Consider the following 25,048-nt stretch of genomic DNA (forward strand, 5'->3'; position numbering starts at 1 on the left):
ACACTGGTAAATGGATGGATCCTCTCTGCACCTTCAGAGCAGATGATCGCTATAGTAAACACTAGCATCTTCAAAAGGTTCCTCAGAACTTTTTCTCAGAAGTATCTAAATTCAGTATGAGGTCGGGCATGGCAGCACCTACTTACTATGCCAGCACATAGGAGACAGAGGCAAGAACATTGCCCCAAGTTCAACAGTGGCCAGGTTTGCATATTGACTTCCAGGCAAGCCAAGTCTCCACTGGGAAAACCTCTTTCAAAAGCAAAAACAACAATTTCATCTGAGTAGAACAAGACCAGAATGGTAACTATTTTAAATCCTCATCTGTAACTTTAAGTGTACACAGTTTGAATAAAGTTTCTTTGCCTTAAATATTTCATCTAATTTGACATGACATTATCTATCTTCCAATACATACGTTTCCTATCTACAGACTCAGTAACTAATGGATAGATCTAGAAAAAAAAAAAAAAAAAAAAAAAAAAAAACCCACTATGTCTGAACTAGAAGTACAAAGATTTTTATTTCTTGTCATTATTTCCTAAACAATGCAGTAGAACAATTACTTACATATCACATACATTTCTCATCATTTGTGATTCAGAATTAAGTTCAAAAAGACTTTCTGCATATCTCAGGCAGACCCTGCAGCTCTGTAGACACTGAAGTCCTGCAGCCAACATCCTACATTTCCTGAGATATGTCACCTCTTTCTTGCAACAGTCTCAACGTTGAGAGACACTACTCAGCACACATAGTGCTGTGTCCTACATGCTTCCCCTTCCCTCAGCTGAATCTGTCTTCCTGTGATTTGTCACACTTCAATGTTTATGTTCAAATGGGAATTGTTTTCATTCCAAAGGTAGTGATTCCATTTTTTTTTCATGAAAAGTAATTATAAATTTAAATCCAGAATTTAAATTTAAAAAATTTTCCATTGATGCTATCACAGGCACATGGGTGCTCGTGCGCGCGCGCGCACACACACACACACACACACACACACACACACATGCACGCACACATACCACAACTGTAATGTACAAAATGATAAGTTTAAAAAGTAGATCTTTTTCCCAACAGAAAAAGATTCTTGCTGAGAGAGAGAGAGAGAGAGAGAGAGAGAGAGAGAGAGAGAGAGAGAGACAGAGAGAGAGAGAGAGACAGAAAGAGACAGAGAGAGACAGAGACACACAGAGAAAGACACAGAGAGACAGAGACACAGAGAGAGACACACAGAAAGACTGAGAGACAGAGAGAAGAAAGAGGAGAGAGAAGAGAAAAATGAAATCAGTAGACCCTAGTCATCACCTGCTTGACAAAGCAAATCTGACATTGTAATTGTGATATATGTTTGGATATTTGGGATTCAATCTGACTTGAACTAAAAGTGATGTACTACTCTAGAAGGAAAAGACACACCCACCATTAAGTTGGCCACTTTAATCCTCCAGGGCCTTGCATTCCTTCCTGACATAATAGTAATAAAACAAAAAAGTCCTTGACATGCATCTATTTTATATAAATATTCCACAAGGTGATGTCCTGGGTAATAAAGACTCATTAGCAATTGTTAGCAGAGGCCCTCAAGCTCCCAAGAATTCATTTTATGACAGTGGAAAGAGACTTACCAATCCTCTGCATTTCCAATTTCAAATGCCCTAAAAGTGAGAAACAAGAGGTTGGAAACAGAAGGAAAGCAGTATCTTTTGAAGGAAAATCTTTCTTATTGACCAGTGAAGCGCAATCTACTTTTGGTAAGTAGATGGTAGGAAGGGTCTACTGATTTCATCCCTCTCTCCTTTTTTTAATCTTAATTTTCTACAAAAATTAGGGAGACTTGTTTTTGTGGTATTTTATTTTTTCAAATTCATTGTGTGTGTGTGCATGTGCGTGTGCGTGTGCATGTGCGTGTGTGTGTGTGTGTGTGTGTGTGTGTGTGTGTGTGTGTATCTGCATGCTTGTCCTTTGGAGTTCAGAAAACAACTTTTGAGCGTTGCCTTCTACTTGTTTTTCTATTGTAGACACCAGGTTAACTCTCCTGAAAGTTCTGGGAGTTCTCTTTTCTTCCTGTAAAAGCTGTGAGATTAAATTTTTTTAAATTAAGATTGTATTTTGAATTATATAGAGATATATATGTCTGTTTATATAGGCGTGATCATGTGGGTGCTGTGCCCTTGGAAGACAGAAGAGGACGATAGATCCTGGAGCCATAGTTTATATAGGTGTGACAGTTTATATAGGTAACATATAACACTAGGAACTGAACATTAGTCTTCTGAGACAGCAGTGGTACCTCCTAACCATGTCTGTAGCCCTGAAGTGCTAGGATTATAAATATGTGTATGTGTGTTTGTGAGCGTGCGCGCATGCGTGCATGCGTGTGTGTGTGTGTGTGTACGCACTCTACCATGTCCAGTTTTATACAGGTTCTAGGCATTAGAGCTAAGGATATCATGTTTTTATGGCAGGACAACATGTAGTTTATCCACATTCTTGAAGTCATCTAACATAAATATGAATGGTCATTGCTCCTCACCTTGTCTATTTTTTTTGTTGCTGCTGCTTTAATGCTGGGTCCTATTCAGTCAGGTGAACACAATGTGACTATGCCCAGCAGTTATTGAAGGCATTTTCTTTGAGAGAGAGTTTTATTATAAGTCTGTGCTCTCTCAATAATTAAGAGATAACTAGGTCATTAAGAACTCATTAATCTTCAGTATTTATTATCCCATGGGGTGATGTGAGATGTTCAGGGGTGGAGGCTTTGCTTTCCCATTGGAAATGAAAATAAAAGCCAGTATAATAATGAGCCAGGAATATGGACCAGATTCAGTTTATATTTTGACGGCAAAGCTGGCTATTAATTCAAGCTCTTTCTCTTTGTTTAAAAAAAGATGACCTATCTTCTAACTGTAATCCAGGCATTGAGGTTTTTGTTGAACTTGTTTCAAATTTGGCCAAGAAATTATAATTTCTCCACTGTAATTTGGTTGAGTTAGTTAATTGCTAAAAAAAAATCCTGGTTTTATTGACAGTTCCTCATCTTTCTCACACATACCTATCTTGTTCCTACTCTTCTCTGCTGATGGAATTGTTTTCCTTCCACTATTTCTAAAAACATTCCTGGCTATCTCCAATTCCTTCAAGACACAAGGCTATTCCATTATGTTAAAGTATAAATTCATTTCCTTAAGTGCTGCAAGTCAAAAAATATCTTAGCATCAAGAGTAAAAATTTTCATTGTGTGAAACATTCATTATGGAGTGATCTCTTTCTTACTGAGCTGAGAATTTTGCATCTTGTTGAAAGATCAAAGCCACTCAAAGAAACTCCCAGAAATTTCTTATACAATGTGTTCAATGAAATAATGATCTTGGACATCTTGTGCCTGATGGTACGAGAGCGATTTCCTGATTAGCCATGGTTGCATGCAGTTACGGTCAGCAGCAGGATAGCAGCTTCTACTCATGACCTAAGAAATCAGCCAGAGTACAAAAAAACAAAAAAAACAAAAAACAAAAAACAAAAACACCTGCCTATTCTCTCTGTCTACTGAATAGGCTGAAGAGCTCCTCTTAGCACCAGCTATAAGGATGCTCAGGCTGATGGAGACTCCAACACTAGCCTCCTTCCAGGAAGCACCATTAGGCTTCAAAATATCCTTGTCTACATCACCCTAATCGAGGTCAAATCAAAAACATACCCAGAAGCATATTATATACTCATGGTCATTTCTTCTGGCTCAGCCTCAGTAATGAAGCCATAAATCAAATCTGCTCTGTGTGATACTTACGCGCGCGCACACACACACACACACACACACACACACACACAAGGGAAAAAATGGCTGGGGAACCCAAGGTTCCTCCCGCCATGCTGTGGGTAATTGGCTGGGAATGCCCCGGGGTTCCTCCAGCTGAAAGTTAGGCTCAGCTGCTCAGCCCCAACACATGATGAAGTCCTTGGGTTTCCAAAAACGGTTTATTGGCATGTCGGATGGTGGATGGATCTGGATGCACACCCCCAAAACCCAGGGTGGACCTGAGTTAAATAGGGAGGGGAAGAGGAGGGAGGGACTGGGGAGGAATGCTTAATTGGCTCCACCCTCTGGCCTTCAGGTACCATATTAGTATGTAAATCTCTCTAGGGCCTGGGGCCTGTTTATTGCCATAGACCTGTGTACATGACTGAAGGGTGAAGGTTGAATGGAGATTAGACCTAGAGTTAGGCCTGAGACACACACACACACACACACAGAGAGAGAGAGAGAGAGAGAGAGAGAGAGAGAGAGAGAGAGAGAGAGAGAGAGAGAGAGAGACCCTAGACCCTAGCTCATAGGTGAGTGTGCTCATTCTGGCAGGAAACACGCATAAGTAAGCAGAAGTGATCTTATAAAGAACATTTGAGAATAACATGTGATGTTTGCACAGTTCATGGACACTCTATAGAAGATAATTTTTTACAGAATATTTGTATTAAAATAATGAAGTGCCCTGAATTTCATGCCTATGCTGCTGAACTTGTGTGCAAACCCAATGGGAAGATGTTTGGCAAAAGTCAAATACAAGATCAACACTTTTGAAAGGTCAGTTATTAGTCAGTGCACATTAGCAGAAGACAAGTTTCCAGCATATGACCAGTTTTAACAGCCCATTGACTCCTTATTGTGAAAATAATTGGTATCAACACTCTATTAGTTACTTTTCTGCTGCTGTGATTTAAAAAAAAAAATGACCCAAAACAACTTAGGTGAAAAGGAGTTTATATTAGCCTATCATTTCAGAGGGATAGTATTCTATCATGAAGGGGAAGAATAGCAACAGGAAGCCAGAGCAAGAAGCTAAGGGATCACATCTTCAACATAAGCAAGTAGGAAAGAGAGCAAACTGGATACAGAATGGAGCTCTCAGAGCCCAATCCAGTTATCTACTTCCTCCAGGAAGGCTATGCTGTTTGCTATGCAGTGAACTGATTAGGATCTAGGTGTTCAAGTACTGGAGCTAAGCCGAGGACATCCAAACCACCATAAGCATCAAATAGACATTGAGAATTTCTCCCTTGAAGAGAATCCCAAGACACTATCAGGATGTCTGAAAAAAAAACAAACAAAAAACAAACAAACAAACAAAAAACTGGTGTTCGTGAAAGTCATTGCAAGTCATGGAAATATACCCCAATAAATCACCGGAAATGTATGCAAGTTTACAACCCTCCAAAAAAAGAAAAACCCACAGCTACTCCATCACCAGCCAAATGAGAAAAGGATGAATTGTACTAATTTGCTTTTCTATTGCTAAGGTAAAATACTGACCTAGAGTAACCTGGGGAAGGAGAAGGTTTACTTTACATTACAAATTATAGTTCATGATTGAGAGAAGTCAGAGCAGGAGCTCAAGCAGTAATCTGGAATCAAGACTGAAGCAAAGACCATAGAAGGCTGCTGCTTACTGGCTTTCTCTTTTTTTTTTTTTTTTTTTTTTTTTTTAAATTTTATTTTATTTATTAGATCTTTTCATTTACACTTCAAATGCCATCCCCTTTCCCCATTCCCCCCCCCCTTAGAAAACCCCTATCCCATGCCCCCTTTTTCTTTTTGCATTTATACATTTTTTAAAAAAATGTTAATCATAGGCTTTATAAGTTTGGTATTGTTCAATCAGAGGTGTAACCCACTACCCAACCTAGATATATCAACTATCTTTGACTGGTGGAGATACATGAACAGCTGCCTCCCTGTCTCCCCCCTCTATCTCTCTTTCATCACCTAGCTTCTCCTCTCCTTCTTCTTCTCCTCTTCTTACTCCTTTTCTTCCTCTCAGTACTCCTCCCACCTTAGCTCCTCCTACACATCACCCTTCCTGTTAAAAGGAAACTTTTCTCTCAAAATACAATTAGAGCATAATTATGCCAATTTGTACCAGTGAGGTGCAAGATAGTCCTAATACCCAGTCCATCCTTTTGTTGACTAACCAGCACCTCTGTCATCTATCCTAACTAAAACACTTAGTTCTGAACCTGGCTTTTTCCTTGGCTTTAGGATGAATGTCAGCTGACGACCATCCACTCAAATCTTTTCTCTCAAGGTAAATAGCTATAAGTTTTCAACCCCGTCAGAAATCCAGAATGACTGAGTTAACTATAATTGTGGGAAGCACAAAGCATAGCTTCTAAAACTTAGCCAATTTATAGAGACCTCTGAACACCTGGACACTCTACTTCAAAACGTTGGAGCATCTGTTCTTCTGCCTTCTGGCCCAGGAGGCTGAGCACTGAGGGGGGGGGGATTTGAGGGGGGGGAGGGAGGCTGGGGGTAGGTGGGTAAACACCTTCATAGAGGCAGGAGGAGGGGGGATGGGATAAGGGGTTCCTGGGTGGTGGGGGAAATATGGTAAGGGGATAAAATTTGAAATGTAAATATTATATCCAATAAAAGAGGGGAAAAATAGAAAAGTGGTTAGAACCAACATTCTTAATAAAATGTCAGCCCTCTTTAAAAAAAAAAACTATCTTGATACTAAAATTTGTTTTGAGAATTGTATATTGCAGAATGATCAGCCTTGGTGTATCTATTCAACAAGCAAGCTGGGCAGACCTGCTCAAACCTTTGAGGTCCGTGAACTCCATCTGGAGGCAGCGAAGACACAGCATCAGAGGATTGTCAATTTGCTCTCCCCCCTACTCCTCTTCTAATATCTCAATGCCCATAATCAGCTTGAAGAAGCTAATGATGAGTCAGCGCCCCTATTCCCTGGGCTTGGGGACTAAGGTGGTAAATGTTGGGCTGTCTCTCTAGGGAAAAGTAGTGGTTTTGTCAGAATAGAGAGGATTAGCTAGGGTTTATTGCATAGCCATAACCTATTAGTAGAAATCTGTATAATTAATATCAAGATGAAGATATAAATTCTTAAATGGCACCAGTTTACTTTGTTTACAAATTTTACGATTTTTATTGGTATGAGCTTCTTATTGATATGAGTGAGATGAATATTGTTACTCCCATAGGCATTGTACCAGTATAACACATTTAGGAATACAAAGCTTAGACCCAGTCCTTCTTTAACTTTTTTAACTGATTTGAGATGGTCAGCCTGTGAGTTAAGGGACTATAGCAAATTCATGGCTTGGAGTTTATTATAAGGGTGTTCTCTATGTTTTATTTAGAAATAGCTGAGTGGAGTTAACAGGCAACAGTCCAGATTACCTTACATGGATAGCTGGTTTTCAAAACATCAGAAATCCTTAGAATTGACATAACAAACATTTCAGTATTAATGTTCATTTTCATTAGAGACCTGTCTGCTCCGGACAGCTTCCTATATTGAATTCTAAGAAGAAATTGAGCATCCTTGGAGTTACTCCAGTTGTGGTGAGACAGCCACTAGGCAAGAATTGCCACTTTCCTTCTACAGACAAATTACTGTCCAGAAAAGGACACACTTGCAGAATAGTCGACTGATTATATCTGCCTAGACAGAGTAATCAGCCCTTAATAATTCTACAGCACTAAGGTCTGTCAGATGATACTGGCTTTCTCTTGATGCTTGCTCAGCCTACTTTCTTACAGAAGTCAGAATCACTTGTGTGTTGGATTGTATCCTAATGCAAATGAAGCCAGCTCTAATATGAGACAGAAGGATTCCTGGGAGACCAAGGAGCCATTGAGCAAAGAAGAACTTGGCCACCCTGTCCAGTGGCTACCATCTGTTGCCCACTGGCAACTTTGGTCAACCCAGAGTTGTTTGGAGAAACAAAGAAGACATTTTCTATTCAGGCTTACACAAAAATGTGACATACTCAAGGATTCCCATCTACGTCTCAGGTGGGGGTTAGTAATTGCCATATATAAATTTTTCTTTGATACTGTGAAAGCATAGGCTAGAGAGATGCATGTGTATATAAGAATGCCTGCCTCATAGCATGAGGATGTGAGCCAGATCTGTAATGCCCATAGAAAAGCCAGGCTTGGCAGCACACATCTATAATCCCAGCCTGAGTAGCAGACAAGGCAAGGGGACTCATTGGATTCCATGGCTTTTGTGCTGAGCAAACATGAACAAAATAATCACAGGAGCTGGACAGGCAGCCCGGACTAAAACAAAACAAAGCAAAAAAAAAGGGACCTCCAGGTTCAGTGAGAGGCTGTGTCACAAGGAAAAGAGTCTGACAGTCATAGACAGCACACCTGATATGCTTTTCTGACCTCTACCTCTACGAATGTTCAAATAAGCACATGCATAATACACACAGACACACACACACACACACATCAAAACACAACAAAATAAAAATAATGTTACAAGTATGATGGATGCTATTTAATATTTTTGTTACAGAGGTATCTCTAAATTGTACAATCAAAGGTAGACAAGAATATAAACATCAGTGTCAAAGCAATGTCAGAACATCATTTGTCCAAGAAAATGTACAAACAGCACAGAGCCTTGGGAAGAACCAGAACAAGCCAAGCACAGTCAGCATTTGTCTGAGAAACTGAGTTACTCCAAATTGCTCTAGGATGCATGGCATTGGAGGGTCCTCTAAAGACTCTAATGAGAGTGAAACTTTATCATCTTCAAAGTGCTTACTGAAATTAATAGTTTAGAAATTATTTAGGCACCATTTAATCTTAATAAAATGTAAGTATAAGAGACCTCATTTAATGCATAGCAGTTAAATGTGAAACTCTTTTTACAGAATAGAACATTGAAGAGTAACTCACAGAAATCCAAAGCTGGATTATAGCTGAGAGTCCATGAGCTAAAATGCCCCTCCCTAAAGACAGAATCATGTATTGGGTTGAACAGTGTATATAAATAATTTGATGTCTTATACCTTCCCCTTAGCAAGTCAATCCTATCAGGAGTGAGTATTGACTTGTTCTTCACATCTACCTTTCTTGGCTTCTGTCAAATTTAATGAATGATGATGCTGTTATTGATTTTTCTAGCAAAGGGAAATTAACAGCACATTGTCCAATTTTGACCTTTACGTAATGAGCCGTGTATACATCAAAAGCCTTTTAGGACAAGTTTGTTGATCACCAAACTTCAAAATCAGCCTAATGTATACACACACACACACACACACACACACACACACACACACACAATTTTAATGCTTCCCCCAGACCTATACAGGGGCCATTACCTTGGTAGTACAGGGAGTGAGATTCCACAGCAGCTTACAAAATGTGGGAAATGGGCTATGTCTACTTATAATTCAAATACAATCTTTTAAAAGGCCCTGGGGGAAGTCTAGTTAATAGCACTCTCAAATAAAAGCTCTGGCTGTGCACCTTTATATAGAAATCTAAATTCTGGAACATATTTGTTTAAATCATGGCTACTGGACAAAGCAGAGCCTGGGTATTACATGCTGTTGAATAAAAATTCAGTTTTCAGAGCCAGCAAGACGGCTCAGTTTATAAACTCACTTGCTGCCAAGCCTATGGACCTCAGTTTTGTCACGAGAAATGATGTGGTTAGAGATGAGAAATGACTTCCAAATGTGATCCTCTGACCTCCACACATACCCCCATGGCAAACACACGCACACTGACACAAACACAAAACAGGTAAATAAAAGTATAGTAAATAAAGAACAAATTTAAGTTCCCTATCACCAAACAAACAAAACTAGAATAAAATAAAACAAAACCAACCAAACAAACCCCTGAAAATCGACATCTATTTTCACTGATCTGTTATAGGTTGTTGTGAAATACCACTGGGAACTGAACACAAGTCCAGTGCAAGAGCATTGTGCTCTCTTAACTGCCTGGCCCCTAGTACAGTAAAGACTAATTTTATTTTAAGTTAACAGCATGAAGAGGAAATAAAGTCTAGAGGTGTCATGGAATAAGCCAAAGAACAGAGAATGAGAAAGTGACACAAAGCAGGTCACATAAGGAAATGGACCAGAGGTAATGGAAGAAAAGCCAGTGTCTACTTGGAAGAGATATGCAAATGATTCCCTAGATAACTGACTGATTTGATTCTTTAAAATTCATAAAAAGATAAATTCTAGACTGTTTCCAAATATGTATTACTCTCTAATAATCCATATATATCAGAGCTAAAATGCATAAGCATTCTTTCCTTCGATAAATCTATTTGGTCTGTTTTTAATATTTTTATGAATGTTACGTTACAATAGAAAGTGGTTTGGCCCATTTTAAAGAAATATTTGTAGTCACTTATCATGATTATACTCAATGAAATATGGAAAGAGTGTGAGCTTTCTGAAGTTTCTTTTAAAAATATGCCATATGTTTTAGCTCATGACTTCAATTTGAAGTCTGATTTTAGAGTCTGAAGAGATGGATCATTTGCTGCTGCTGCTGCTGCTGTAGCAGCAAACTAAAGCATTATCTGACAGATCACAGCCTTCTGTATCCCTACTCCAGAGGATGTGAAACTTCTGTTCTTTGTGTACATTTCCCACTCGTGGTATGCCCCACACACATACAATTAAAAATTAATTTAAAACCCAAATTTGATTTTTTGGTCTATAATCCATATAATAAATATCATCAGAAAGCAGAGGGAGAGCTGAGCATCCTTTTACTTCCTGTGGCAAAGAGATCTTTATGATTATATAAGGATGCTGTTTTAAATGAAAGCTTTGTCACGCAAAAATTGACCTGAGTTCAGAGTTAAGCCCAACCTTGCCATCACTCATCTCTACAGCACTGACCTTAGCTGTGCAAAGCTAGGGAGGTCAGCAGTTTGTCACTGGTTCCAGACCATATCCTGCATCATGTTCTCTTCAGACTGAAAGGACATAATCATGTGGTCAAGAGATATGAAGGATAGAAGCGAATTATGAAGTCAACTTTGTAATTGTTTTTATAGAGGTCTTGGAAATAGATTGGTAAGTTATATGGGATGGAGGAACCATAGTCTCCCATGAGGCAAAGTGTAGATCACATCTTGAGATAGCATCCAGTTTAGTCAATCTATAATTGCATTTTTAAAAGTGCTAGCAGCCTGTAAAGACCCTTTAAGAGCTATGAGGTTAAAAATTGGTTTATTTTTATACTAATGATATATTGTAGTCATATGGTACTCTTCCCTCTCAGGATCTTGGAGAGATTTCTTGATTTCCTAATTAACTTTTCTTGCAAGACTCAGAAGCATTCCTAAGACACAGGAGGTTATCAACACTTTAGGCTCAGTAAGGCAGAATGACTCCGGCTCTTCCATTCTTAAATTCTCACAATAACGAGAGGTTGGGCTGTGTCAGTCAAGGCAAAATCCACAGAGAAGATACCCACACACAATTCAGGATTTCTAGAAATGCAATGCAAAAACATTTAACATTTTTGAGAGCAATGTGTCAGCAGGAATGAGTGCTAGCCTATTATATACACTATCTTAAACTCCCAAGGGGATTCTGAAGAAAGATTATAGAGGGAAAAACCTAAATGAAGAGCAATGGAAGGATGTACATGACAGTGCATTTCGGAAGGATGGCACATTCACCAGCAGCCAGGGCTAGTGATACTAGATAGATACTAGATAGTATCTAGTAAGATACTATCAAGAAACAAAGGATGCACAGTCCAACTTAGACAGAGCTTCTTCAGTCATCACCATAGTTTCATTTCTGTTTCCATGAAAAATATTGTGAACAAAAAAGCAACTTATAGAAGAAACAGATTTTAACCCATCATTTCTGTGAAGTCAAGGCATCCCCTTGTCACATCTATAGTCGAGAGCAGAGAGAAATGGGTGCACGGATGCTTAGTTTGTATCTAATACCCAGATGACGGGTATCAACACCACAGCACCCTTCACGCAGTGAAGACACTGAGGTTCAAGTAATCATATGATCCCAGGAAGAACATGTATATTTGTCACCAGAGAATTAAGGTCCAATTATCCTTGGGACTCCAAAACTTAACATGAAAATTTCAGATTATTTAATGCTAGATGTGCAATCATGGAGAAATAGATGATTTTATTCCATTCTCTGTTGACATAAAAATTTCATAAACAGAAGACAAATGTCTCAGGCTTTGATGGAAATACAAACCTAGGAACATTGTTAGTGAATCTATTTTTGCTTAGATTTTTTTCTGTTTGCACCAAAAAAATAGTCTGTGTCTATTCCTGTAAGAACGGGCTATTGTTACCTTATGGCTTTTGTGAACGAACATGTTTTTCTCCATCTACACGTGTTTCTCATATTTTTTTCTTTTGGCACTTTTTTTTGTCTGTTTTGTTCTATTCTGATTTGTTTGTTTTATCTAATTTTATTTTATTATGATATTTAGATGACTATTTTCTAAGGAAAACCAGAGTGTTAGCATCTGGAGAGGAGAGGAGGTTGGGAGGAACTTGGAGGAGTTGGGAGAGGAGAAATCATAATCAGAACATATTTTATGAAGAAAAATCCATTTCCAATAATAGTAAAAAAAATAACACTATTTGTTTATGTTAAGGGGGGACAAATAAGGTCAGATTATTTTCACACTAGGATTCATTTTGGCAGGGTTATCTCTGTATCAAAATGTTCATTTGTGAAAAATAACCGAAAGCAGTGAATTGAAAACAAATGGAAAAGTGTATATAATTTTCACCTCTGAAGAACAGAGACAATAAATTATTTTTAAATATCTTTTATTTTTCATAAATCTTCAAGTTCTTCTGAAACAACACCCAAAACTCTCACAGTGGAGTATGGCCTTGGAGAACATCCCCACAGGCTTGGGTAACTAAGTACCTGGTCCCCAGCTGGTGGTGCAGTTCAAGAAGGTTTAGGGAATGTGGTATTGCCCAAGGAAGTAAGTCACTAGAGGTTAAGTTCGAGAGCTTAAAGTGCCATGCTCCTTCAGGTTTACTCAGTATGCTTCACGATTATGATCTGAAGATTTGAACTGTCAGCCTTCTGCTCCTTCTGGCATACCTGCCCCTTGCTGCCATCCTTCCCCTGTGTCCTGGTTTGCTTTCTGCTGCTGTGATAAAACATTGGCCAAAACATTTACTTAACCAATGGAGGAAACATTTATTTGGCCTTTAAAAGGAAAACGTTTATTTGCCTGACACATTACAGGCCAACATTGCTGCAGAAAATCAAGACAGGAACCCAGAGACAGGAACTAAAGCAGAAACAAAGGATTGCCGCTTACTATTTTGCTCCCCATGGCTTGCTTAGTTTGATTTCTTATGTAAGTCAAGACCTCCTGTCTAAGGCTGCCTCTGCCCATAGTAGGATGGGCACACCCATATCAGTCATTACTAGATTAGAGTGACATGGTTTCTTAAAGATAGAGAATAAACAGACAATTTCTGTCTAGGGCTTTCATATATAACTGGAGTATTCAGTCAACAAGTGGAAATATAGGTGTTAGGTCCCACTGGACTTTGTTTTGGCCAAATGCTATGTTGAAAAACTTGGAGATTCCAGGTCAGTAAGACTTGGAGGTTTAAACCTATAATCCCTGTACTTGGGAGGCTCAGACAGGAGGATTGTTGCATGTTTCACGTAAGCAAGTACTACATAGTGATACATAGTCACAAAAAGGTGCATATATGTGTGTGTTTGTTTGTGTGTGTGTGTGTGTATGTGTGTGTGTGTGTGTGTATGCATACAAATATACATATGTATGTCTGTTAAATCTGGTTTGACTTCCTTCCTATGTTTACATATTCATTCCTGTATTCCTAATTCAAACTTCATTTCGGCAGCTGCCCAAATGATAAAATGGGCTTCTAAGATAGTCAGATATCTAATTGAATGGAGCAGAGATTGCCTGGCAGTGAGGTTAGTGAGCTCCAACAGCAGTGAGTATTCTCAGAGGTCTCTGTAATTTTTTTTTTCTGGAGATCCTTAAAGTTCAGTTCCTTCTTCTATGCAAGTTGTTAAATCCTTATCTAGAGGGATAGATGCTGATCCCAGAAGACATTAGCTCAAATATTGTCTTCCTTACTAAGAACAATGCAAATTATTTTTGTTTATATAGTTGATTAGTTGTGATTTCGGATACTGGACCAAAGTTCTCACAAATACTAAGTATATGTTCCACTGAGCTATACCTGCAGTCAATAGACTGCTTTTAGATGGTGCTTTGAGCTTTTAGGAAAGTCTTAGCATTCATGTTTTGGTTTGAATTTCACACCACAGTGCATTATATCTACAAAGTTTTTTCTTTTTCCATCTTTCATGCCTATGGAAACAGAAACACAGTAGGGCAATGAGGTCTGAAATTACTCTCTTGGGGATAATTGATTACTTACATGTGACATAAAAGCAGAAGAGGCATTAGGTGGAGAAGAAGAAGAGTGCAGTAATACAGGGGCAGCAGGACAGGAAGGTGAGTAGGGAAAGAGCATGGGCAACAGCACATAAGAGAAAATGATGTGGCCCAGCTGACAGAGCACTTTCTTACCATGCAAAAAGCCCTGGGTTTGACCCCAGCTCTTCTTAAAGTAGAGTAGACTTGCAGTTCCAGCACTCAGGTGGTAGAAGCATGAGGATCAGAAGCTTAAGGTCATCTTGTCTACCTAGTAAATATAAAATGTTTTGGGCTAATGAGACCCTATTGTCCACCATCATGTCTAATAGAAAAGAAAGCATGAAAAAGACATAATGAAATGCATTGCTTCTTATGTTAACATTTAAAAAACTGATTTAAAAACCAACAATAGCAAGTGCTGTTTTTTGAAAACAACATTCCTGGTTTAATCTCCTATTATATTGACATTTTGAAGATGAATCCTTGAAAGAAGAGCATACTGTCTGCAGCAAGAGGTATGGATGTTACAGTCTTAATATTTGAGGTTAGAAGCCTCATTATAGCATATCACAGGCAATAGAAAAATTATACTATGTATTCATAATACATACATATATTCATCTTTTGAATAAAAATACTATTTAGTCAATGTGATTTATATCCCTAGAAACACAAAGTATCATCTTAGAAACCCCACTCCTCATCTGAAATTGTCACTGTGTCATCATTGAAATGTCTTGTAGTCATTGAAGAGTCCTCTCTATCCATGCTGATTCCAGCCCTGGCAGTTGGCTAGGAGGTTAATCTTTTAAGTAGGCATAGCTTTGCTAATCTTTTACCAAGACCGCATCAGAATAGTTTGGTTAATTAGATAGGCCCAGAAAACTCAGCAGCCTCTTACATCTCATGTTTTAATTTAAATTAACTGAGTGATTTTATATTTTTAGCCTCTTAAACCAAACCATGCCCAGATTGAACCCCAGGAGAGCAAGGCATGTAGTATTCTGCCAATGATGTTTTAAGCTATTCCATTTTTCCACAGGGATTGCAACTTCTAAAATAATGCCCCCCTCCTTACTCTTTATCTATAAACAAAAAGGTTATACTAAAGACAATGGAACACACCACTGTAGGACAGGAAATACTGCTTTTTTCTGGTACACTGTGTGCTGAGTTTCTGGCAGGCCAATTTTGGCATTAGGATAAAAGAATTCCATGTATAGGTTGGGTCTTTTTTGTTCAGCAATTATCAGTGCTAGTCATGGCTTTAAGTTACATTTTAACAGTGAGGTGGGGAGACATTGCCCCAGATGGTGAGCAGAAAATGTGCTATAAATTTTAATGAAGCAAATAAGTCACTAACAACCTTCGAGCTAACACTGCCATGTTTAGGGCAGACCTTAATAAAGGAAAATTAAATAGGCACATGTAATCCTGCAGCCAGTGCTGAGGAAGCCCAGTGTGCCTTACTAATTCTGCAGTTCACACTGATTGCACAGTCCCTGGTCAGCTGCTTGACTACAGCTGCTTTGTGTGGAATAAATAAATAAATAAGTAGTTTACTGTCCACTAAATGTCCCAGCTTGTAATGTGTGTTCGCAGGTTTCAGGTCACCCAAAATTCAAGCAGATTTCGTGTTTAATAGTGACATTCCATTTTAAATTTGTGTGTGTGTGTGTGTGTGTGTGTGTGTGTGTGTGTGTGTGTGTGTGTAAAATTCTAGTAGACAAAAACTTGATTACAACTTCTGAGGGAGGGTTTATAGGACCTCTTCATTTTTCATTAAAAACCTGGCAGAAGATTCTCCAAGTTAAGCATCATTAAGTGTTTAGGAAACCAAACAATTAACTTGGATATGGTAAGTGAGCGTCATTTTCTACATGAGATAACAGATATCTGGAAGGTCACATGACACATCAGTAGCACTCACAAAAAGTAGGGGAAAAAAAGGTGAAGGATGGGGCAAAGTACAATGGATATTATTCTTAAATCCCTTGCTGTGATAGCTGTTCTTAACTGGCATCCCACTGTAGAACACAGTTAATGCACGGTTTGTCATGAATCACTGTGGATCCCAATCTCGGCTTCAAGTAATCTTCTTTTTAATATTAATTCTAGCATGTCTATTGCTACTTAAATCTTATAACATCTCCCCCTTATCCTGAAGTAGCTGAAAATGAGCTCATTGGAGGTCGGTAAGGATCAGGTCCACAGTATCTTGGCTTTGGCAGTGATTATATGATTTATTTTATCTTTGACCCTGATATTCTTTAGGACTAAGCCCCTTGCCCACTTCATGAGAATTTAGTTCATTAAAAGAAGATAACAGAACTTAAAATCCAAGTTAATTAGATCGTGTAAATTACATTGTATCACACAGCTTTAAGTCCCACAGAGTGGAGACAGCAGGAATAGAGCCTTTGTATAGCAGTGTCCAATCACCATGCCTCATACACTTCTAATATACACAGTGTGCAACAGAAGGGCAATACCAGGGATGGTAACTCTGAGGGGTAGCCATTTGGTCCTTGTGCCTCACCTACTTAGAACACAGAGAATGCTCAGCAGGCAGAGGGCTGGTTTTCACAGCAAATCACTTCATATATATATATATAAACATTTATGATTTTCTCAATCCAGCTTTACAAATAAGTACTAACCTATCTCCAGACAGACTTAACATCATCAAAGCCATAATACTCTATGCAATATCGCGTCTGACATATTGTCCTGGTAAAGTGTTCTTGCTTCACAACCTATGCCAGTTCCTCTCAAAATATCTTTTAAAATCAATAATAGGCTACTGTGCTTTCAGACTTTATGCCAACTTGACACAGGCTATATTCATTTAAGAGATGGGGAAACTCGATTGAGAAAATGCTTCCATAAGACTGGACTGCAAACCTATAGAGCCTTTTCTTAATTAGTGATTGATATGGGAGAGCCTAGCCCATTGTGTTTGGGGCCAGCACTGGGCTGGTGGTCTTGGGTTTTATAAGAAAAGAGACTGAGCAAGCCATGGAGAGCAAGCCATCAAGCACCCTTCCATGGCCTCTGCATCAGGTCCTGCTTCCTGGCTCCTACTTTGTTTGAATTCCTGTCTCAACTTTCTTAGATGATGAACAGGGATGCAGAAGCATGAGTTGAATAAACCTTTTCTTTTCCAAGTTACTTTGGTCATGGTTCTTGTCCCAACAATACTAACCCTAAGACAACTATATATTTAAAAAAGAGAATCTAAATTATGTATTATTGAAGTTCTTAGTACAAACTAGAAACCTCATATGGGCTGGAAACAATAAGTAATATATATGTAGCTGGGTCAACTGAACTCCCAAATTAATATTTTACTATCACAAATAATAAAAGGAAACAGTTAACGGGTAAACTCATATTGGATGGTTTCATAGCCTAGGTTTGACCATGAGAATAGTTGCATAACAAGTACTGGCTGTATTAGCAGGTGCCTTAAACTCATGGATCACTTTGCTTTGGTTTGGTTTAACAGGATTTTTCTTTTTTTAGCTCATTTGATTATTTTTTATTTTAACTACAAACCTGATTAGTTATCTAGGATCTTCTTTTCTTGCCCTTTAGTCCGAGAGAGAAAAACACATATTGGCTATTTCATCTTACAGAAAAACAATCTAAAGTGACATTACTCCATGTATGATAATGGGCAAGGTAAAGAAACACTGTCTCTACCTGTGACTGTTATATATACCACACAGTAAGATTTATTTGCAGGCTGGAGAGATGGCAGTGGTTATAAGCCAAGCATCTTACAGAAGACCCTGCTTTGGCTTCCAGAACCCATACAATCCCCTGTACTTAGCGCTCCAAGAAATTCAGCTCTCTTGTACCACATCCATGCCAAATGGCTTCTTCTCTCCTTCCTTCTCTTTTTCTGTCTCCCTGTCTCTCTTTGTATTACTCAGCTCTCTCTCTCTCTCTCTCTCTCTCTCTCTCTCTCTCTCTCTCTCTCTCACACACACATATGTATGCACATTATATATTATATCATATACCCAACATGCGTGTGCACACACACACAAAATAAAACAAATATTTTTAAAGAAGATATCATTTGAACAATGCAGTCTTTTGGGATTTTTCTACAGTCTCCCTGAGTTTTCTCCCTGAGTTTGATTAAGTGCAAAATCCCATGGTCCTTAGTATCTTTTCATTACCTATTAAAAGGCAGAAAGGCTTGGTTTGCTGTAGGATACACTGGGGAAAGTTCTGAACAGGAGATTCGTTTATCTAAAGTGTTTAATTTCAACCTCAGTATTTCAGAGAAGACTAACGTTTATGTTACATTTTAATGCAAAGGCAACGTTAATGTCAAAGTCATTTCAAAATAGTTTTAATGAAAAAAATAAGTCAAGGTGACTTGAGAGAGGCAGACTGGTGGTTACAAGAGAAGCCTCCTGTTTAGAGATGTGTAATTTTCATCAGTGTCTCAGTAAATGAAATAGTTTGACATTTGTTTGTTACCCCAGTCAAACAAAATGAGGAATACCCCACTTTTAAAATTAATGCTGTGGTAAGCATAGTAACCTCACCTAGATCTTAACTTCGATGCTATCTGAGCTGTAGGGGTGGACGGGCTTAACATGGCTTTAGTTACTTTTATTTATGTCTGAATTTGGGGCCAGATGAAGATAAATCCACAGAACTGGTGGAGAGAATGAGCTCCCTCATCTATGGATTCTCACACCTCCCCCTAGACGTGTGTAATTACCCCGGCCTGCCTGTGGTGCTTATTTGCAAGATTTGGATACAAATGAATATAAAGGTCTTTTCATCTCTGCCTCTTTTTTTTTATCAGTAATGTCTCAAAGCCAAGGCAGGTGTCTGTGGGATTAAACGTAATTACAAAGGGAGAGGGAGAGCAGAAGAGAGTTACAACATAATTCCCAGCAGAGCTGGCAGTTAGGAGTCTGAGCAGGTGCTGTAGGAGGCCTGGTGTATCCAGCTAAATTGAACCATGATGGTGTGTAAGAGCCCACATACTGAAGCCTGTGATGGGGAGGGCACTGGCTTTCTCCGGAGCAGACTGGATGCCAGGATGGGCCCCTTCAACTCCATGGCTACTGGAGTGAACAGACTCTGTTTCTCACTATCGCCTTTGTCGGGTGGCAGCAGGAGGAAACAAAGTACCACTTCTTGCCATTGTGAAGCCACTTGCATAATCCCCTCCCTTTGGCATATCATCATGAATTAGCAACTGCTCTACTATTAGATGGAAGAGTGGCAGCAGGTGACAGTGTCCTGCATCTTTTCCTTTATGTAGTTCTGAGCTCTTTCATTGGGTTTTAAGTTTTAGATGACCCTCCTCAGCTAGAGTATTCCCATTGTGAAGAAAACTCTATGATCCATTTGGGAAATAAATAAATTGGTTTTCTTTCTTTCTTTGGACACTATGACCCATGACTGAGTATAGATGTGTGTGTGTGTGTGTGTGTGTGTGTGTGTGTGTGTGTGTGTGTGTAATAATGGACAAAAAGGTCCTTCTTTGGCTCAGACAACACCTGGAGTAGCCAAGGGCTTCCAGCCTCAGAGATCAAACCCCTGGGCTCTGGGGTGCCTCCTTTTGCAGACAGAGTCACTGACCCACGCTGTATCCACAGTGAAGACTCCTTGCTGAATGAAACTCAGAAGATAATGCTACTTTTTATCTGGTCCCAGTGGAGGGTGTCCAGCCATAAGGAAATGACAAGAACTGGAGGGAACTTTGTTCTTCTGTTGCTGCTGTGCTTTCTAAACTCAGTGAATGAAGTAGACCTTAAATGCAAATGAGGGATTATACTGAATCTTAAAAGAAAGAAATTGTGTTGTTTTTTTTCTTTTTTTTTTCAGACCCTAGAAAGAAAGTTTTTACAGCTGAGTTAGTTTTCCTTCCTCCCAGAACTTTCAGAAAAACAAATGTTAGTATTCTATATTAAAATAAAAAACCCATACAGAAAAAGTTACTTTCCCAGTGTATTAGGATACCCCCCCCCATTGCATACTTATCCATCCCAGTAGATAATATTTCTATGACAGGAATCCACTTTAATATAGTCTGTACTCTCAAGTAGGATTGATGGAGTGATTGACATTTGGATGTAGATAATTAAAAAGATAATCTATGGTGAAGTGACATGTTTCATACAAGGATTTGGGGGAAAGTCTCTTTGTATATCATCAGCTAGTTTGTAAAGTGCCTGGGAACAACCTCTGTTGCTACTCAAAGCCCAGCAGGATCTTATGACATATGTTGATGAGCAAATATGTTTAAAATGCAAGAATGAAGCCTTAAAATGGACTCAAGGACAAAGACTATGGAAACAGCTGAGTGGGTAAAGTGCCTGCTGAATAAGTATGCGGAACTGAGTTTTGATTCCCAGAACCCCTGGAATACCTAGGCATGGTGACATGGACCAGAACCCATAGGTGGACATTCATGCTCTGTGCATTCACTCACTGGCAATCTAACTACCGAAAATGGAGAGCTGTACACTCAGTGCTACTCTCCATCTCAAAATATAAGGCCAACAGGCAGCTGAAAGAGACATCTGAATGTCTCTACCTCTGACATCCACACAAGCCTACAGAAGTGAGAGCAACCCCCCACCCCCTACCCCATCCATACACACATATGATGAGCTCACTGCTAATATATAAGTATACCATAATAGGTCATGGCATGCCAAAGAAAACACAAATAATTAGAGAACTGGATACAGAAGGACATGCAAATGTGCATGTGTGTATGTGTGCATGTAATATATATATATATATATATATATATATATATATATATATATATATAAAATCTTTCATTCACATGACATTAATAATGGAATGTGAATCAGTTGCAAGGGGAATGAACATCACAGATGATTCTTAAGCTTGCAATTTTGAGTAAAATGTAAATGTGGTATGGATTGTACTAGGTATGAAATATGGCAGATGAATTTTACTCTTCTCTTGGTCAAATACACTTAAAGGGACTGCGTTAAATTGGAAGAGAGATTACAGTATGTCATCTTGGAAGATGAGGAACCATGTGTTGGGATACTTTTTTTCCAGTGATTGGTGAGATGTAGAAAGAACATCAGACAAGATTAGGCTGCTCTTTCATGTAGATCCAAGACTTGGAGTGAAACAAAACCATGACAACCACGAGATCAAGCACGAAACTAAAACATTTCTTTGAGATATATGTTAAGAAAGTTCTAATTCTTTTATAACCATACTATGTGTATTTTTAGCTATTTCTCTCCTGCTAGAGGGAAGCAGAAGGTTCATAAAGGGCTTCATGCTATAGAACTTTACAAGGCTGAGGAAGCCCAGAAGTAACCAGATTTAGATGACCCTTCCCTAAGACGGTGAAGACAGTGGTTGGGAAGAGGAGACTGTCCCATGGAGTTGCCTGCACTTTAGACAGGGAGCTCCAGGGAGGCATCTTCCATGAATCATCCTCTCCCATGCTGGAGTGAACTTTTTGGTAATGAAGCTGCCTTTGAGTCACCCATCCTCCTGTTAAGTAACCCCAACAAATTGTTGGTTCACCAAACTAGACTTGGGTGGAATAGCTTCTTTGTTATGTCATCAATGACCAATCTGGGGCGAGAACAAGCTCATTCTTGTATCCACAGGCAGCAACATATACAGGCTAATCTAAAAAAAACAAGATATGTGATTCATAATTATATAGGGACGATATACAAAAGCGCAGTTAGCCCCAGGAAAATGTGCACACGTTTAGTGACAATCAGTTGCAATCCACATAGTTTATTGGGTAGTATTTTCCTAGTAAGAGTTGGAGCCAGGAAACAAGTTGTTCTGCACAACACATATATTTTCCTTATTTCACAGTACTGCATTGTCTGTATTGTTTCTGAAGTTAGCATACAGCCCTTCATATCCTCCCCCATCATTTTCATTTGTATCTACCTTAATTTATTTTTAAGTTTCTTTATTCCCTATTTTAGAATGTGAAGATTTTTTTTAATCTCCATATTTCCACAAATTCAATTTACTACTCCATCTCTCCAGATATCCTTTCAGGATAGAACTGAGACCCTAAGGTCGAATATTTTATCATGTGATGCATAAATTTATGTTTTAAGGAGCAGATATAAATTCAGAGTGTTTTTTCCCAGGTAAAAAAAAAATGAAAAGGAATATTAACAATCCCCAGTGCCTGCTATCCTCAGATCTATATTTCTCATGGAAGAATACTGTTGGAATGATAAAGAACCTTAGAAACTATCTTTTGTCATACCAGTTTTCAATTTTTCACTCAATTTTTCAGCTATTAGTTTTAAAAATTCATTCAAAAAGACAGTGACTTTTAACTGATGATACAAAACACTTGGCAGCTTGCTCAGTTTTGGAACATGGATAATATTTTTCTTGGGATTGTCTTCTGGTTTCCATACAGAAATTCACTCATTCAGATCAGAAGTAAAGCACAGTACCAGGTATGGTCATGTATACCTGTAATGACAGCATTCTTGGAGCTGAGGCAGGATCATTGTGAATTCAGGGCAATACTGAGCTGCACAGTGAGACCTTGCCTCACAAGAAACAAAATGGAGGCTGGAAAGATGGCTCAGTCTATAAAGGCATTTGATCCACAAGTCTGGCAGCCTAAGTTTCATCCTCAGAACCCACACAATAGTGAAAGCAGAGAGCCAATGCCACAAAGTTGCCCTCTGACCTCCACATGTGGGCCATCGTACACGCACACACCACAACACAAACACAGTAGTAATAGTGGTAGTAGTAATAATATGATGATGATGACGACAACGACAACAATGATAACATTTTGAAAACTCAAATGATTTGGAGCACAGAAAATAGAGCTAAACAATTTATACTATTATGGTGGTAACTTATTTCCTAGTGTGTACTAAGCTAAACTTCCATTCATGGATGTTCTGTGTGTCAACCAAGTCCAATTGTCTCCTTCTGTTGAACAGGATCAGATTGCTTAATCATTAGAATACAAGCTTGCAGTGATATGGACGGTAGAGATATATGGCAAGAGATCGAAGCATACGTATGCAGAGTGTCAGAACGTGTGTTACTCTACATTCCTTACCATGGACATTTTCTCTAGCAGAGTCCTTTAGCCAGCCTGTGATATGTGGTCATAAATACTTTAAAGATGTCTTTTCATGTAAAGTTACCACCAAAGACTTCAGCATTGGTTGGTAAAGTTTTTCTCTAAAAAGCATAGCAACTCATGCTTCCCTCTCAATGTGGATACTTTAGTTGTTGTTGTTATTGTTGTTGCTGCTACTGTTATTTATAGATTAGATTTATCTGTTAATGACTTTTCAGGATTTTTTGAATAGGCAAATAGTTGGCATATTTTAAGTTTCTTACTAAAATACTCTATGCAAATATTTATCATCTACCTAGAAATTATCTACCATCTATCTACTTATATATGCTATCTAGCTACTGTATGCTTATCTACTATCTATCTTATAACTGGCCAATCAATTGATACCTACTTGTACCTATTGATCTGTCATGTACTTGTCTATCAACTATTTTTCACATCCAAATACAGCTTGTGCCATTCCCAGACAACTAAATGAAGTTTCTGTGAACTTCAGAATATTTAAATTGGGTTTGAGTCTCACAGAGATTGGTAAATCTCTTTTCATCAACTGTAGATAGATCTCATTGAAAACTGCTATATAAACTCATTGATATGCCCAAATGTTTCATAATTAAGGGACTTATGGATACACCTCAGATTTACTTATGACATTGAGAAATAAACTTAGATGTGTGATTTCCTAATTGTTGCTCCTGATATATCATTCAACAATGAGTACATCTCTGTGAGGTTATGTTTTCCCTATTGCTATGTAGTTCTGTGCTCTATTCTTATATTGCTAGTGTAAGGCCCCCACGAATGGAGGACCTCACCCAAGCCTCAGGAATTCGCGGCCACCCCAATAACTGCAAGACACCAAACGATGTAATCAGCAAGAGGCATATTTTAATCAGTATACTGAGGTCAAGACCTGTAGCCCACGCAGGGGCAATGGAGTCTGACCCCGGGGCTTTGGAGACAGAGAGAATTTAAAGTCCCAAACCACAACTGGGGGGGGGGGAACCACAACCCAGAGGGAGTAAGGGAGGGCTATTGGAGAGCACCTGTGCAAAGTCCCAGCCCATTATTCAGTTTGTGACAGGGTACAAGGAACAGGCTATTCTCTAAGAGCCTATACGTAATCAGCCAAGTTCCTGGTATCCAGGATGTACGGGCACACTGAGAACTCTCAGCTCAAACCCTATTCAATCTATCTTATGGTCAGTTTTTAGTTCCTGGTACCCATAGCACTTGGTCACGCTGTCTTGAATTTCCAGCTCTGAACTCTATTCAATCTATCATCTATTTTGTCTTGTGGATAGCTAGTTTCCTAGGACCCAGAACACAGAACAAGCTGATCTGCACTCTTGACTCCATCTGTGGAAGGTTTAAAATTTTTTAACTCTTTCACTAGTCACAGAAAAGGTGGTGAGATTTTCATAGTTCTGTGTTTAAACATAATTTGAATATTCCTCCATTGTCTCTGCTTTAGTGACTCCCTCTGGGTTCCTACCTTGAATTCCTGCCTTGATTTTTCTCAGTAATATATGATAACCTGTAAACCAAATAAACTCTCTCCCAAAGTTGCTTTTGGCCATGATCTTTATTATAATAAGAGAAAGGAAACTAGATCATTGGTTGTGTTGGTTCGAATAAAACTGGCCCCAATAGGCTCATGTGTTTGAATGATTATTTAT

The sequence above is a fragment of the Arvicanthis niloticus genome, chromosome 8, assembly GCF_011762505.2.
Source record: "Arvicanthis niloticus isolate mArvNil1 chromosome 8, mArvNil1.pat.X, whole genome shotgun sequence".
Taxonomy (NCBI): Eukaryota; Metazoa; Chordata; class Mammalia; order Rodentia; family Muridae; genus Arvicanthis; species Arvicanthis niloticus.